The sequence below is a fragment of the Pseudorca crassidens genome, chromosome 13, assembly GCF_039906515.1.
Source record: "Pseudorca crassidens isolate mPseCra1 chromosome 13, mPseCra1.hap1, whole genome shotgun sequence".
Taxonomy (NCBI): Eukaryota; Metazoa; Chordata; class Mammalia; order Artiodactyla; family Delphinidae; genus Pseudorca; species Pseudorca crassidens.
In genome coordinates this window covers 43548718-43566640 of record NC_090308.1, presented here as the reverse complement: position 1 = coordinate 43566640, position 17923 = coordinate 43548718, and the positions used below count along the sequence as shown (strand labels likewise).

The 17923-nt window shown below is 36.1% G+C and overlaps 1 protein-coding gene across 1 annotated transcript in view; it reads right to left on the bottom strand.

Moving 5' to 3' along the window:
• Positions 1 to 17923, bottom strand: part of FRK (fyn related Src family tyrosine kinase) — an 89439-nt gene that overhangs the window by 63668 nt on the left and 7848 nt on the right. The gene's annotated exons all lie outside the window — the stretch shown is intronic.

Sequence of the window (17923 nt, the reverse complement as noted above, 5' to 3'; positions counted from 1 at the left end):
ACAGTGAAGTTTGCCGTATCGATGGACTCTTCCTTCCATGAACGATTTCTCTGTAGCATGCAATGCTGTTTGATAGCATTTTACCCACAGAATTGCTTTCAAATTTGGAGTCGACCTTCTCAAACTCTGCTGCTGCTTTATCAACTAGGTTTATGTAATACTCTAAATCTTTTGTTGTCATTTCAACAATCTTCATAGCATCTTCACCAGAAGTAGATTCCACTTTCTTTGCTCATCCTTAGGAAGCAACTCCTCATCCATTAATGTTTTATCATGAGATTGTAGCAATTAAATCACATCTTCAGGCCCCACTTCTAATTCTGGTTCTCTTGTTATTTCTACCACATCTGCAGTTCCTTCCTCCACTGAAGCCTTGAACCCCTCAAAGTCATCTATGAGGGTTGGAATCAATTTCTTTCCACCTCCTTTAATGTTGATATCTTGATCTCTTCCCATGAATCACAAATGTTCTTGATGGCATCTAAAATGGTGAATCCTTTCCAGAAGGTTTTCAGTTTACTGTGCCCAGATCCATCAGAGGAACCACTATCTACGGCAGCTATTGCCTTATGAAATATAGTTCTTAAATAGTAAGACTTGAAAGTAGAAATTACTCCTTGATCCATGGGCTGCATTGATGTTGTATTAGCAGACATGAAAACAAAATGAATCTCATTGTACATCTCCATCAGAGCTCTTGGGTGACCAGGTGCATTGTCAATGAGCAGTAATATTTTGAAAACAATCTTTTTTTCTGAGCAGCAGGTCTCTAAAGTGAGCTTTAAATATTCTGTAAACCATGTTGTAAACAGATGTGCTGTCATCCAGGCTTTGTTGTTCCACTTATAAAGCACAGGCAGAGTAGATTTAGCATAATTCTTAAGGGCCCTAGGATATTTGGAATGGAAAATTGTGCGCTGGCTTCAACTTAAAGTCACGAGCTACATTAGCTCCTACCTAACAAGAGAGTCAACCCATCCTTTCAAACCATTTCTCCTATCTAGCTATGAAAATCCTAGATGGCATCTTCTTCCCACCGAAGGCTACTTCATCTTCACTGAAAATTTCTTGTTTAGTGCAACCACCTTCATTAATTATCTCAGCTACATCTTCTGGACAACTTGCTACAGCTTCTACATCAGCACTTGCTGCTTCCCCTTGCATTTTTAGGTTATGGAGATGGCTTCTTTCTTTAAGCCTCATGAATCAACCTGTACTAGCTTCAAAGTTTTCTTCTGCAGCTTCCTCACCTCTCTCAGTCTTCGTAGAACTGAAGAGAGTTAGAACTTTGCTCTGGATTAGGCTTTGGTTTAAGGAAATGTTGTGGCTGGTTTGATCTCTGTCTAGACCACTAAAACTTTCTCCATATGAACAGTAAGGTGGTTTTGCTTTCTTATCATTTGTGTGTTCACTGAAGCAGTACTTTTAATTCCCTTCAAGAACTTTTTCTCTCTGTTCACAATTTGGCTAACTGTTTGGCACAAGAGGCCCAGCTTTCAGACTATCTTGGCTTTCAACGTGCCTTCCTCACTGAGCTTAATCATTTCTAGCTTTTTATTTAAAGCAAGAGACATGCAACTCTTCCTTTCACTTGAACACGTAGAGGTTATTATGGGGTTATTAACTGGCCTAACTTCAATATAGTTGTGTCTCAAGGAATAGGGATGCCTGCTGGAGGAGAGGGAGAGAAATGAGGGAACAGCCGGTTGGTGGAGTAGTCAGAACACACACAATGTTTATCAAGTTCTCTGTTTTATATGTGGTACGTGGAGCCCCCAACAATTACAATAGTAACATCAAAGATCACTGATCACAGACCACTGTAATAAATGTATTAATAACAATAAAGTTTGAAATGCAGCATGAATTACAAAAATGTGACACAGAGACATGAAGTGAGCAAATGCTGTTGGAAAAATGGCACCAATAGACTTACTCAATACAGCGTTTCTAATATTTGGTGGGAAAATTGGAGTAAAAAAAAAAGAACTACAAAAATTTCAATGGTTTTATGTTGTTTTTAAAAATGATATTTTATATCAACTAACTTTTAAAATCAGATTCTTTATATTCTTTAGAAACTAAACAAATAAATTTTTAAATGTTTTAAATGCTGAGAAATATCTAAAGGAAAAACGTTAAAATAAATAAACATTTACTGAGGCCTACTCTGAGACTATGCTTGCTTTTACAAATTTACATTATAATTGGAAAAACATACATGTAGATCAGTATAAAAAGAAAAAAACGTCAAAACATTTACACTACCTAACCATATCATACATCATTTTGATGTCAGATAATTGGAGAAATACATTTTAAGAGCAATGTATTGTGAAGTGTTTCATAATTGACATGTATGATCAATATGTCAATGGTGCAGAAAAAATTTCACATATAGTGGCTGATAAGGCAGAGACCATAAAAAAAAAAAAAGACTAGTGCTGTATATTGCCTGAAATATATAACTATACTTCTACTTTCAAATTAAAGTGCTATTTTTAGGAGTTTGATTTGACAAATGAAAAACAAGGATTTTTCTGCCTTATAATTTCTCCATGCTGCCTACAATCTTCATGTCCATTGTATGTAATTAACTGAAAATTAAATTACAGCAGTAATCATGTCACTTGAAAAGAAATCCCTGATAACAAAAATAAGATTGCAAAACTGTTTAACATAAATTTTCTAAGCAAACGTATACATATCTTCCTAGTGCTTTTTCAAAACTGTACCAGAGAGCCCCTTTAAAAATAATAGAAAAAAGAAGAACAAATTGAACCTAAGAGACAGACGGAAAGAAATAATAAAAACAACAGTGGAAAAAACAAAAAATAGAAAAAAATCCATTAGACAAAAATTGATTTTTTTCAAAGATTAATAAAAGGTATAAACCTCTAGCAATATTGTTCAAGGAAAAAACAAATTATCAATATCTGCAGTTAAAGGGACCATCACAGATTCCCAAAGACATTAAAATAACAATAAAGGACTATTGTTAACAACTATATGCCAATAAATCTGACAACTTGGATGAAACAGACATGTCCCTTGATAAATACATCTTACCCAACTAACACAAGGAGAAATATAAACTTTTAATAGCCTTACATTCGTTAAAGAAATTGTATTCATAATTTAAAACCTTCCCACAAAGGAAACTCCATGTCCCCAAGGCTTTACAGGTGAATTCTACCAAAATTTAAGGAAGAAATAATATCAATCTTACATACAAACTGTTTCAGAAAATACAAGAAGAAAGAATATTTTCCAATTTATTTTATAAAGCCAGAATTACTGTGATATCAAAGTCAGATATTTCAAGAAAAGAAAACTACAGATAAATATCTCTCATTAGTCCAGATGCAAAACCTTTAAAATATATTAGTAAATTAGATCCAAATATATATATATCTCACAAATCAAGTGGGGCTTATTCCCACTTGGGGATAAAGAAAGTTGATTTATATTTAAAATTCAATGTAACTGACCATGTTAATGGACTAAAAATAAAAACTACATAACCTAACATCACAGTCAATGGTGAAATAAGAATAGGATAGAGATACAAGTAGTTATATACCTTGTAAGAGGCAAAGTGTGCAGCTAAAGCCCAGTAAGTTTAACTGTCTACTAAGATAGAATGCCACTAATTCTCAGAAGAATGTGACAGAATCTAGAGTAGCTGCAAGAATGTCCTGTATTCAACCAAAAATTAGCAGTATTGCAAAGAAACAGGAAAGTGTGATCCACACTCAAGAAAAAAATGCAGTCAATAGAAATTAACTCCAAGTAGGCCCAGATATTGGGTTTAAAAATGGGCAAAAGACTTGGACAGACACTTCACAAAAGGAGGTATAAGACTGGTCAACACCCACAGGAAACGGTGCTCAACTTCATTAGTCATTAAGGAAGTGCAAATTTAAACCACAGTGAGATATTTTTACCCAGGAGAAGGGCTAACATTAAAAAGACCAAGAATATCAAACACTGGCAAGATACAAAGCATCCCTCATATGTTGTTGTAAGAGTGTAAAATAGTACAACACTTTGAAGAACTATTTGGCAATATCTTATAAAGTTACCCATACATTGACCCTATGACACAGCCATTCCGCTCTTGGGTATTTACTTAAGAAAAATGAAATCATGTCCACAGATAGACTTGCACAAAAATACTGATAGCAGGGCTTCCCTGGTGGCGCAGTGGTTGAGAGTCCGCCTGCCGATGCAGGGGACACGGGTTCGTGCCCCGGTCCGGGAGGATCCCACATGCCGCGGAGCTAGGCCCGTGAGCCATGGCCGCTGGGCCTGCGCGTCCGGAGCCTGTGCTCCGCAACGGGAGAGGCCACAACAGTGAGAGGCCCGCGTACCGCAAAAAAAAAAAAAAATACTGATAGCAGCTTTACTCATGATGGGCAAAAATGGGAAACAGCCCAAATATCCATCAAAGCGAAAATGAAAAGGCAAATTGTGGTACAGCATACAGTGAACTAGGACTTAACACTAAAAATCAAACTAATGGTAATACAACAACATGGTTGAGTCCCAAAACCATTATATTGAGCAAAACAAGCAAGACACAAAAAAATAAATGTAGGACTGCACTTATGTGAAGTGCCAGAATGGGCAAAACTAAGAAATCACAACAGTGTTTGTCCAGGGGCAAGGGAAGAGGGAGTGTCTGGAAAAGGACAGTGACGGAACTTTCTGAGGTAATGGGAATGTTCTACTTATTAATTGTTGTGTTGTTTATATGGGCGTATGCATACAGTTATCAAACTTCTTCGAAATGTAAGTTTAGGATCCATGCATTTTGCTGTATGTAATCTGTACTTCATAAAACTTACTTTTTAAAAAAACCATACTATGTAGCTTTTATAATGCCAATATTTCCTTAGTTATACTTGAAAATAAGTAGGTTGGCATTTGCAAAAAAGATTCACTTGGAAAGTTTGACCTCCTCAGAAATCTCCCTTTAATAAAATGTATCTGTGCTGCCTTGGGCACCTACAAATGTCCACCCTCCCTTTTTAGATACCCCATATGAATATAACTGTCCTGGCTTCTGCTTCTTTAGGATTCTATTCTCAGGTAAGGGATGGGTATGGAAATGTGAGTCTCTTGAGGATATTAATATCTACTTCCCTGGTAAGATATTTACCTTTTTAAAAAAGATCTTCTGCATAGAAGGCTTTAACTCAAAGGGCAGCAAAAAATTCCAGGCTCCATGAAAAGGAGAAGCTGGGATTAGTGCAGCCTCATAACATCTGTCAAATGATACCACATAGGCTGCCACTGCTTCTTTGATTATTACAGTATAGACATACTCGCATTTTCAGGGGACTAACTGGTGCTCAAAGCCTGAAGTCAAGAAAGTAAATATCTAATCTTCAATATGTCATACAAAGCTATGCTTCTGGTTAGCTAGTTTTTTTAGGAAGGAAATATTAAGACCAAGAAGTAAACAAAAATACATTGTTTGCTTTCACTTTTATTTGAAAAATGACTATAAACTTCATCTTAAAGTTTATATATGAACTCTATGCTTATTTAACTGTAAAAAATTATTTTAATTTTCAGTTCTAAAAGGAAACTACCACTACTGATGAAGGCATTGTGAACTTCTGCCTGAACCTTGAACATATTTTCAAAGTAATCAAGCCCTTTTCAGAAATAATAAAGCTTGAAGCCACACCCTTATAATTTTGACCTTTTTAAAAGACCAGGCTTATTAGAAGGCCCAAACACCCAAGGTATGTGATTATATCTTTCTCTGATAGTCTATTTTTCAGCAATGTTCTCATCTATTACTAACCTTTCATAGGTTATAATCCTTTGTTGTTATCAGTCATGTTACATTGATTCTGTAATACAGGACAGTAAACACACTTAGGAGAACAAGTTAAAAGTTCTTGGTTTATGCTTGAGTCCAAAGTCTGCCATTTACTCTCTGGAAATGAATATGCTTTACATGCTGCATGACCTCTGACCTTAGCTTCCTTCTCTACATTTCTATTGGATGCCTCTTATTCTGGTAATCTACCAATAACTCTATAAGGCACAGAGAGCAGGAGTCCTATCATTCCATACTCTTCTTCCTTCATGACAGTACCTACAGTAGAGGCACTTTGTGTTTCTTCACAATGCTAAAACCATCAAAAATATTTTTTAAAGACTCCAGCGATATAGACTATGGCTAATTCATACATTTATTCATTTACATAGTTTTTGACTTTGGAATCAAGACTACTGATTTCACTTCAGAAGAGTGCAGCAAGTAAGTCTCCAATTAAAATGCACTAATGTAAAAAAAAAAAAAAATCTTCAGAATCTAGGGCTATGCAAAGAGATCTTAAACTTTTCACCAAAAGTATGATACATAATAGGGAAACATGATAAAATGAACCTCAGCAAAATTAAAAACTTTTGCTCTGTGAAAGATCCCATTAAGGAGATAAAAAGACAACCTACAGACTGAAAGAAAATATGTATATTATACGCAAACCACATATATGACAAAGGGTTAGTGTCTAGAATATATAAAGAATTCTTAAAACTCAACAGTAGAAAAAAACATCCTTTAAGAAAATGAGCAAAAGACATAAAGAGACACTTCATGGAAGAGGATATACAAAGGGCAAATAAACACATAAAAAGATCTTCAACATCATTAGTCACTAGGGAAATGCAAATTAAAATCAAAAGATATCATTACCCCTTATCAGAATGGCTAAAATAAAAAATGACAATACTAAATGTTGGTAAGGATGCAGAGCAGCTGGATCACTCATACATTGCTGGCGGGAATATAAAATGCTGCGGCCACTCTGGATAACGGTTTGGCTAATTTTTATAAAACTGAAATGCAACTACCATATGCTTAGCAATTGTACTCTTGGGCATTCATCCTAGAGGAATGAAAACTTATGTTCACACAAAAACCTGAATAAGAATGTTTATAGAAGCTTTACTTATAATACCCAAAACATGTAAATAACTCAAATGCCCTTCAGTAGGTGAATGGTTAAACAAACTGTGTGCATCCACATCATGGAATACTATTCAGCAATGAAAAGGAACAAACTACTGATACCCACAACAACCTACATGAATTGTCGGGGCACTACACTGGGTGGGAAAAAAATCCAATCTCAAAATGTATAATTGCATTTATGTAACATTCTTGAAATGAAACTAAAGAAATGGAGATTAGTAGTTTTCAGGGGACGGGGCCAGGAGCTGGAGGGAACAGGAGTGGGGTGGTGAGAAGCAGGGCAGTGGCTGACTACAAAAGAGTAAGAAGAGGGACTCTTGTGGTGATGGAACTGCCTGAATCTTGACTACATCGATATCAATATTTTGGTTCTGATATTGCAGTATAGTTTTGAAGGATGTTACCATTAGGGAAAAGAGGGGAAACGATATACTGAATCTCTCTGTATTATTTCTATCAACTCCATGTGAACCTACCATTATCTCAAAATAAAATGTTTAACTTAAAAACTGATGTTTACAACTATTACATTTAGAATGGATAAACAACAAGGTCCTACTATACAGCACAGGGAACTACATACAATCTTCTGGGAGAAACCATAATGGAAAAGAATATTTTTAAAAAATGTCTCTAGGTGTATAACTGAGTCACTTTGCTGTACAGCAGAGATTGGCACAGCATCAACTCTACTTCAATTAAAATAAAACTGATTATACACTACCAAACGTAAAACAGATAGCTAGTGGGAAGCAGCCGCATAGCACAGGGAGATCAGCTCGGTGCTTTATGACCGCCTGGAGGGGTGGGATAGGGAGGGTGGGAGGGAGGGAGACGCAAGAGGGAAGAGATATGGGAACTTATGTATATGTATAACTGATTCACTTTGTTATAAAGCAGAAACTAACACACCATTGTAAAGCAATTATACTCCAATAAAGATGTTAAAAAAATTAAATTAAATTAAATTAAACTGATGTTTATAAATTGCCCAGTCTCTTAAAGCTCAGAGTGGAATCAGTTATCCCACTTGTATATAATTTAATATGCTTTCTTGTTTAATAAATAAAAGACCTAGAAAGAAGAAACTGAGGTTTATTTTATCTATGCTGCAGGCATTAATGGTTGTAGCAATTATAAATTACTGTGGCACAAGATGTCAAAATATCAACTGTGTGGTATATTTAAAGGTATCCAAATTATTAGTTGAAATTGAGCTGCTACTCTTTTCAAGGAACCAAATTTGAACAGCAAGCAAAAATAACATATACTGATAAAGTAAAAAAAAAAAAAAGGTAAAGAAAAAGAACAAGGAGGAGATAAACATCCACTTCTGGAAAGATGACAGAGAAAAACCCACAGGGCACCAGTTCCTGTGCCTCAGTTTTCCAGTAAAATGTTTGAAGTCAGTGAGATGACAAGCAAGACATACTGATTAGTAAGGAAATTCTAAGTGACTGAAGAAGAGATGCACCTAGAGTAATTCTTGAGTAACAGTGTCCAGAAATTTGATGTTGTTGCTGTTGTCGTTTAAGTAGTTCCCACATTCATGGTCAAAGCATAATAGGGACAATAAAGGGGCCAGAGTAGATCAAACATCAGTTACCATAAGAAAATAACAGATGATAGATAAAGATTTGTTTTCACTGATGAAAAAGGGTCAGGTATGTGAATAATGGGTCCTTCAAGGAGCCAAGTTCTTAGGGATTCAAGTTAGAGAAAACTGGCTACTCTTCCCACAAGAATAATCAGAAAAGGAAAGATCTTGAGAAGACAAAAGGTGAGCTATTAAAGAGATAATCCTCACAAATGATTTACCAGAAGAAGGGAAATGCAGCCTGTAAGTAAAGGATGCCATGACTTGGGACCTGGAGAAACAGAGGAAAGGTATCAATATGGCGCAAGAAATAAGGGTATGGAGTAGGGAAGAGATGATAAGGAGTTCATAATAAATCTCAAAAAGTATTGGACATGGCCATCATGTTTGCTTTATGCAGAGTGATGTGCTCCCACAGGGTTAGGATCAGGCCTTAAAGAGTTGGCCATGGACCACCCTAAACTGACTGATGTGTCGTAGATAATAATTACTAATTACATGATGAAAGGACTAATGAGAAAACATATTTAAATCATCTAGTAGTGTTTAAACACTTCTACCCTTTAAGATGAAATAACGTCCATCTGTCATATTAGTAGAGCAAAATAAAAACAGTCCCAAAGAAAGACCCTCGATAGAAAAGAGACAAGGAGCTATAATTTTTAAAGTGTCAAATAGGATGATAAATGACAATACTTATAACAATAAATATTATGTAAGCAAATGAATATTATATAATGAATAATGGATATAAGCAGCCTAAATGGTCCATCAAGTCATAGAATTTAAGACTGGTTTAAAAGACCAAATATAACTGCATGTTTTACTATTTGGGGCACCAAAGGTAAAAAGATACAGAAATAATAACAGTAGATTGTTAGATAGACGCTTATCCACTTAATTTTTTTTTTTTTTTTTTTTTTTTTGCGGTACGCGGGTTTCTCACTGTTGCGGAGCACAGGCTCCGGACGCGCAGGCTCAGTGGCCATGGCTCACGGGCCCAGCCGCTCCGCGGCATGTGGGATCTTCCCAGACCGGGGCACGAACCCGTGTCCCCTGCATCAGCAGGCGGACTCTCAACCACTGCACCACCAGGGAAGCCCCACTTAATTTTTTTAATCTTGAATAAACAATATTAATTTAGAAGAAGTAGACTTTGGAAGTTTTTGGAAGCATCAGAATAAAAAGGTCATTGTAATTGATAATCATAATTAAAAATTAAAATATGTTAATATGTATAAAATAGTATAAATCAAAATAACATAAAGCAAGAAGTACTTGAAATTAAAAGGGAAAACAGAAGATTTTTAATCCAGTATTATAGGTCTGCAACAGATTCAGTAAACAAAAAAATGTTAATGGCTTAAAGAAGAAAAAATATGATTAAAAAGATTAAGATTTTTAAAAATTAGAAGAAAACTTCAAAGTGAAACAAGAACTTTTGAGGGTTTTTTTTTTTTCGTTTAATGCTAATGTACAGGAGTGAGTCAGGGTAGTTAGAGACACTGGTCAAAAAGAACTATTCAGAGGTAGGATCAGGGGTCGAGGGAGAAGCCTGCCAGTATCTACAAAAAAGGAAAACTGAAAATCATTATAATATTCATAAAAAGTGTCCAAGGCAGGGACTGTGCAACATAATGTCATGAGAGGATGGGCGGCTAAGGCACAAAGCCATTCTAGCCACAAGCTGCTTGAATGAAAACTACCGGCATAGACATTATAAGAGAACAGAATCCACAAATAGCACCACCTGGGGAATGCTTTTTTGCTAAGTTCTTGGATTCACTGGAAGTAAGTTAGCAATATCATAGAGTGCCAGGCGTACCACACCAAAAGAAATAGCATTTTGTGGGACTCCTGAGGTATTATTCTCCCTCCTTTCTGCTTCCCCCCTCAACTCCCCCGTGCACTTTGGGACTTAGGAAAAATAAAATACTAGCATAACCAAAATCAAAAACAAGGCAGCTTTGCTTCTCCCAGAACCACACCTCCAATCAGCCTCTCACCCTGCATACTCAGACCATGGAGCCTGTCCTCAACACCACAACAGCCTCAGGAAGGAGTAATATCTACAGAACAAATATAGCAGAAACTCAAGATTCATATAGTAGGCATAATAAACCTGTTTAATAATGCAGCATTCAAAAACAAATCTTTAATAAGCATGAAGTGTATTGATGAATGTGCCTAATCTACTCAGCATTGTTATTACACTTCATGCTTAAGGCACTTTACATTGTTAATTAATGTTGGTTAATATTCGAAGTCCTTTTAATTACAGTTAAAATGTCAAGTAGCATTACAGCAAGAACATATTTGTTTATATATTCATGTTTGTGTTTAATTTCTTACGGGAAGGAGAAACATTTGAGATGCAGAAGGTAATTTTACATGATGACAACAGAATTACTCATTATTTTTGTGTGTTTAGAGCTATTTTTAGATGTGCATACATTGCATTGAATTCATTAAGAGAAATTCTCCTATAAAGACATAAATAAGAGAAAAGCAAATGCAATGTCAAGGATCTTAAAATGCCTGGGACTGAAATCTAAATACCTGTTTAGTAATAACACAGCCTTTTGCTGATGTTAGTACAAGAGACCAATTTGTTCAACTCCCAGATTTTCCCCTTTTGCCCTCAGCATCAATGAGCAAGAAAGACTGTGTTCTCAAAACTATACAGTGGCATATAGGCTGTCCCTTATTAAAGAGAATCAGTTTGAAATGCCAAACACAGATGAAACATCAGCACAAGCTAATTAAAAGGCCACGCTTCAATTCCAAAATCTAAGTGAAAATAATAGTCTTTCATACCCGATCAATAGACCTGAAACTGGTTATGTTCTCCAATATTCTTAGGATGAATATACATATTCATGGACCAAGAAAGACTTCTTCTCCCTTAATATCAAAATTAATGATTTAGGAGTAATTTGGCCACACCTTGTATATCAATGGTTCAGGGTAGAGCAAGTTATTGCATCTATGAGAACACCTACAAAGTTCTTTATTTCTCCCTATGTCTTACAAGTTTAATGAGCAATAATAATTCAAATTCCAGACTCCAAACAAAATTTTACAAAATCATTTTCAGCTAGATCCACACTCCCCCTCCCCACAAAAAAAGTCATGTGGCAGAGGTAGAAGGGAAAGAAATGAGGAGTGAAGCCAGAGAGGTAATGGTAGAAATGGGGGGGGGGTCACTGCAAGGAGACTTGGGAGTTAGCTCTGAGTGAGACAGGAAGCTGCTGGAGAGTTTCAAGCAGAGAAGTAATTTTAATTTTTTGGCATTTTAACAGAGTCACTCTGCCTGCTGGGTTGGGTATAGATTATATTTTAAGGCAACAGTCAAATCAGAGAGGCCAGTTAGGATGCTATCATACTAAGCCAGATTGAAAGATCAAGATGAGTTGGACCAGACAATGGCAGGGGCTGGTAAGGTACTGATTTGTGGATATTTATTGAGGATAGAGGCAAAATGATGTTCTGACTGATGAGAAGTGAGGTCTGAAAGGAAAATGGCTGTTGGTGATTCCAAGATATTTGGCCTGAGCAAATGGAGGCATAGTTGTTATTGACAGAGCTGGGGAAGACAGTGGGACAGGTTCATAGGAGGAATGTAGGAGCTCAGTTTTGGAAGTGTTGGAAATGCCTGGAATTTGGAAACTTCCATTAGGATATAGTGATGTCAAGTTATACATGTCTCAAGTTGAACGAGATGACCAAGAAAATGAGGCCAGATAGAGAAGAGGATCAAGGTCAGAGGACTGGGCACTCCGATATTTAATGGTCTGGGAGAAGAGAGGGTGCCAGCCCAAATGTCTCAGTTATGCGGGAGTAAACCAGGTGACTGGGTATCCTGGAGATCAATTAAAAGAAGTGTATTAAGGATGGTGGAGTTATCAAGTGTGTTAAATATTATAGTATTGGTAAGATAACTAAGATGAAGACTAAGAACTGACCAATGGATTTTGCAATGTGGAGTTTCTTGGTGACCTTTAATAAGAGCAGCTTCCTGGAGTGATAAAGTCTAATTGCAGTCAATTCAAGAGAGAACCAGTCCGCAAAATCCAGCTTCGGAAGCAAAGGAAATACATTTCAAGGAATGTACCAAGGATGAACATAGAAAAGGAATCCAAGTTAAGGGAGATTAATAGGTACAAATAAACCAATTGTAATGTATGGGCTTTACTTGCATCCACAAACAAATCACAAAATAAATCCACAAAAATTTAGATTCAAACCAAATATTAAGAAAAGGTTTATAAAACTATGGGAAGTTTCACACTGACCAGATATTTGATGATATTAGTGTTATTTTATATTTTTAGGAGTGATCATTATACTCAATTATGTTTGTTTGTTTGTTTAAGAGTATTTCATGCATTTTAGAGATACTTACAAATGAATTTACAGATAGAATTATATGATGTCTAGGATTTGCTTCAAAATAACCCATGGTGGGGTGGGAGTAGAGGTGGGAAAAAGGAGTATAAGGATATTTGTGGAAGTTGAGTGATGAGACAACGGGGTACTGTTTTCTACAGTTTTGTATATGTTGGAAAATTCATATAGTAAAAACATTTAAAGAAGGAGTGTGGTTGAGAGAGAGATAGAGGGGAAAAAAAATGAAAAAGACCCCAAGTAAAGGCAACTTTTTCAAAGGTTTGCTGTAGAGAAGAGATTATGTGCAATAGCCCGAGGGGGAGAGGAGTTAAGGGTTGTTTTTAAGAGTTAAGAATGTTGATTTTATTTGCTTGCTGCTGCATAGCTTTCCAAGAGGAAATTAGTTCTGAAAAATAATTTAATTCTTTACTAACTGGAATTTAAATTATAGTGGTGACCTTAAGAGAGGTCAAGAATTTTTATAAGAAGTGAATATCCATAGATTCAATTTCAGTTGAACCTACAGAATGCTTAAGATTCAGGCACATTCTAAACTTGCTAATTCTTTTTCAATATGCCCCCTCAGCCGTTATGCACCTATGCACCCACCAAATACATACTACCAGAAACTTTTCACCTAATAACATTGATTGAAAAATTCTGTTTCAAAGTTATAATCTGCTAACATATTTGATTAGCAAAGTATTGTGCATGATAGTCAATACATTTGAACTAAATGTAACAAAATGACTGAATCAAAAAAGGTAGAAGAGAAATTGTCATGTAAATTGTGTAGCCACTCATTAAAATCAAGCTTTCCAACTCATTGACCTCTTAATCGAGCTATTATTAAAGGTTTTCCTTAATACTCCACTGTACTGATTTTCTTCTTTTCAATATTAGTGGCTAAGCTAACAGGTAATGAATTTTTGTGTTGCAACAAATTCTCACAAATAAATAGTGAGCAGGGTGAATATCTGTTTCTGTGGTTTCTATTTACAGTAGAGAAGAACATGCTCAGTGATTGTTTGACACTTGTTACTTTCCTTTGTAATAGAAATTGCCTTCTCCTCCTTATGCTCTCCTTCGTCTCCTCTGTCTTGTCTTCATTCCATCTATTTTCTTTCTCTTCATCTGGCTCTCTTTCTCAATGGCCATTACCTCTAAGTTCCATTAAACATGATTTCATTTTGATTTTCCATTCTAGGAAAAGTGTCTAGACAGAAAAAGGACATGCAGTAGGAGATCTGTCTGCTCTTTTTCAATAAGTTTGTCTGACCAAATACTTGGTTTCTAAAAATAGAAAAGCAGTTTAAGAAGAAATGACAAAGTTACCTTCTTAGCTTGGACAAAGCCTCTCTCCATGACAAAACCTCCAGTGATAAGGATAGTTTGCTCCCCTCTTTCAGCTGGGACTGAGATCCGTCAGATAGGTTAAGCTCCAGGAATGCAGTAACCTTGCCAATTACTTGGGTTACCCTTAGCAAATATACTTACTTTCTGCTGGATCAAACTAAACTGTATATTATTTATACTCCTATTTCTTTACAATGGTACAAAATTATAATAACCAAAAGTTACTAAAATATGTCGAATGGATAAGAACATAGGTTTGAAAAACAAGTTGGGATCATTTTTCTCATAACAACCCCTATACAAAACTAAACCACTAAGCATGTTCAGTGATCTCTGGCAGCTGCAACAATGCACTTAGAATGTTAAAACGAAATGCTTTTTGAAATATTTTATCTTCCTAGAACTGTTAAGCAAAGATTCCTGGGAGATGTTCTTTCTTTGCATTTGAAGAAGATTAGCTTCTATTAAGTTAATTTCAAAGTCAAACTGAAAATGTTCCTTTGAAAAGGAAAAAAATAGTATTTTGTGCATTAAATAAATGAAATAGCTTTACAAGAAAAATATTAGTCTTAACTGCAAATGTAAATGTATAGATAAGGTAAGCAAAGTAAGTGACCTCTGTCCTAGGAAAAGTCATCATTGGAACTGTGCAGAAGCTTATGTAAACCTTCCCTGATAAATGTTCAGCTATCTATTCTTTTATTTTCTCAAAAAGAGATTTCATAGTCTACATGTGAACATGTCAGCAAAACAACAGTTGGTTTTACTATTATGAACATAGTATTTCTTTGACAATTAAATCAGCAAATAATAAATCCTTCTTGTTTGCCCTAATGGAGTACTTTCTTTGTGAGACCTTCTCAACCAGTGGGAGCAAGCAAGGCTGTTAACTTCCTCTAATTCCCTACAGAAGTCTTCTGTTTTACCACTTTGCCTATACAGCCAATTTTCCATTAGTGAATGTAAAAGACTTCTTATATCACTATCAATTTGCTTTCATCCAAATTGCCCACAGTCCAGGCAGGAGGCCAATTCATTGTTAGGTCCATGAAGTCACTTGGTTTCATTCTCTGTATGATGAATATGCATATTTTTGTGGGGTCTTTTCTTTTTACATTGTGAAAGATGATGAACCCTAAAATATAACATATCTTTTGGGTGGTAGAAAGAGGGTACAGAATGAGGGAAGAAAAGGGTTTAACTCACTTTCAGTGACAATGATTAGCATTTTATTTTCTTCACTATGGATGGACCCAACAGAAAGTCTGCCTTTGAAAAGTTACGTTGGCTATAGTCTCCTTAGTATAAATGCTTATGTAACACAAAAGCAAAAGCTCCAGGGATATTTATTTTAATACAGTTAAATACTATAAGCCTAGAATCATGAACTTCCCTACAGAACACATTTGTCTGACATACTTCCATTCTTAGCATGGAAATGCTAAGTATCCTTACCTAGTCTTCCCTCAACTACAAACCAAGCCATATTGTCTGTCTGCTCCTCAATCCTCTTTCCTATTCTCTTTAATTTCTCACATACTCTCACTTTGTATTCCTTAAACATTAGCTTTACTTTATTTTATTTTACTTTATTTTATTTTATTTTAGCTTATGGGATCTTCGGTTTGTTCCTTACATTTCCTTTTCTGATGTTTATTAAAAATTCATCTGCCTTTTTTACCGACATTTTAAACTACTATGTCCCTTCCTTCCCTTTGTCTCTATTTTTTTTTCTTGGCTCCTTGTGTGTTTCTCCTCTAATGCATGTGGGTCTTACACAGGGCTGAAGCCTCTAGTGAGGGCACTTTTCTGCCTCACTCTGCAGATCAAGAGATAACCAGAATGAATCCTACACATGTGCACAAACACAAGCTGACTGCAATCCCGGAAACAAGGAGAAATGGCGGGGAGGTTGTATCAAATTCTCCAGCAGACAAAGATGTGTGCCCTTGGTTGAAATTGAAAAGAAATGAAACAAACAAATAAGAGGCAGGGGAAACAGCACCAACAAGTGTTAGAGCCAGAAAAGCGAAGTGGGAGCGAAGTAAGGGAGTAGCAAGGTAGGTTTTTGGCCAACAGTCTTTAATTGTATTCTATCAAACAACCTGTCAGTTTGGCTTAGAACTAGTCGCTCAACAAAGCTCAGGAACAGAATTTTTTTAAGTACCCTTTAATTAGTATATAAAGATATAAAATTATTTTTATTTATAATTTAAGATCATAAAACATGTCTAGACTGATCATCACTATTTACGTATTAAAGTAGGTTATAACAACAGACCCCTACAAAACTCAATATTATGTTCTAGAAAGTAGAAATAAAAAAGAATTCAAAAAAATAAAGAGAGAGAGAAGGAAGAAAATAAGCCAGAATTAAGGTCAAATACAGTTATTGTGAACAAGCATTTAACTGGACTCTGAGCTTCCTCGTAGCTTAAAATAAAAATGTGGTGTATAATAAATTAATAATTTATTATCTGCTATAAGGAAGTAAATCAATTTTTCAAGAGAAACAAACAAACTTTGTCTGTGCTAATTTTACAACAGGTTCTTACACTTTTTAAACACCATTCCTTTTAGAATATCGTAAAACCTATAACCCCTTACCCTAGAAAATGCACAAATATACATCACACAAATTTTATATGCAATTTCAGAGGGTTCATAGACTGTCTCAAGCCCCTCTCTGTAACCTTTAGGAGTCCATGGTCTAAGGTTAAGAATTCTTGTCACTGGAATTTGGGGAAGGAGTATCTTAAAAGTCACAGTGGATAGGGCTTCCCTGGTGGTGCAGTGGTTGAGAGTCCGCCTGCCGATGCAGGGGACACAGGTTCGTGCCCCGGTCCCGGAAGATCCCACATGCCGTGGAGCGGCTGGGCCCGTGAGCCATGGCCACTGAGCCTGCGCGTCCGGAGCCTGTGCTCCACAACGGGAGAGGCCACAACAGTGAGAGGCCCACGTACCACAAAAAAAAAAAAAAAAAGTCAGAGTGGATAATGACAACAGTAATTGCAAAAGCTATGTGTTTTTTTTAAAATAAATTTATTTATTTATTTATTTTTGGCTGCATTGGGTCTTCATTGCTGTGCGCGGGCTTTTTCTAGTCGTCGCGAGCGGGGGCTGCTCTTCTTTGAGGTGTGCGGGCTTCTCATTGCAGGGGCTTCTCTTGTTGTAAAGCACGGGCTCTAGAGCGCAGGCTCAGTAGTTGCTCACGGGCTTAGTTGCTTCGCAGCATGTGGGATCTTCCCGGACCAGGGCTCGAACCCGCGTCCCCTGCATTGGCGGGTAGATTCTTAACCACTGAGCCACCAGGGAAGTCCCCAAAGCTATAATTTTTTATGTCTTTCTTATATTAGGAGGATAATATTAAAGGATAATTCAGTGAAAATAGTATTGTGAGGAGGGCAGAGTCATAAACAATATCTGATCAATCACAATATCTACATTTGAACTTTTGGCCAGAATATTTGTTACCTTTACTTTTCATGATTGAATCATGAAAATCATTCTTTTAATCATTTCTTTAAATGTTCAACAGAAGCATAGAATCTACAATACTCAGATAAATAAATCAAATAGCTGTT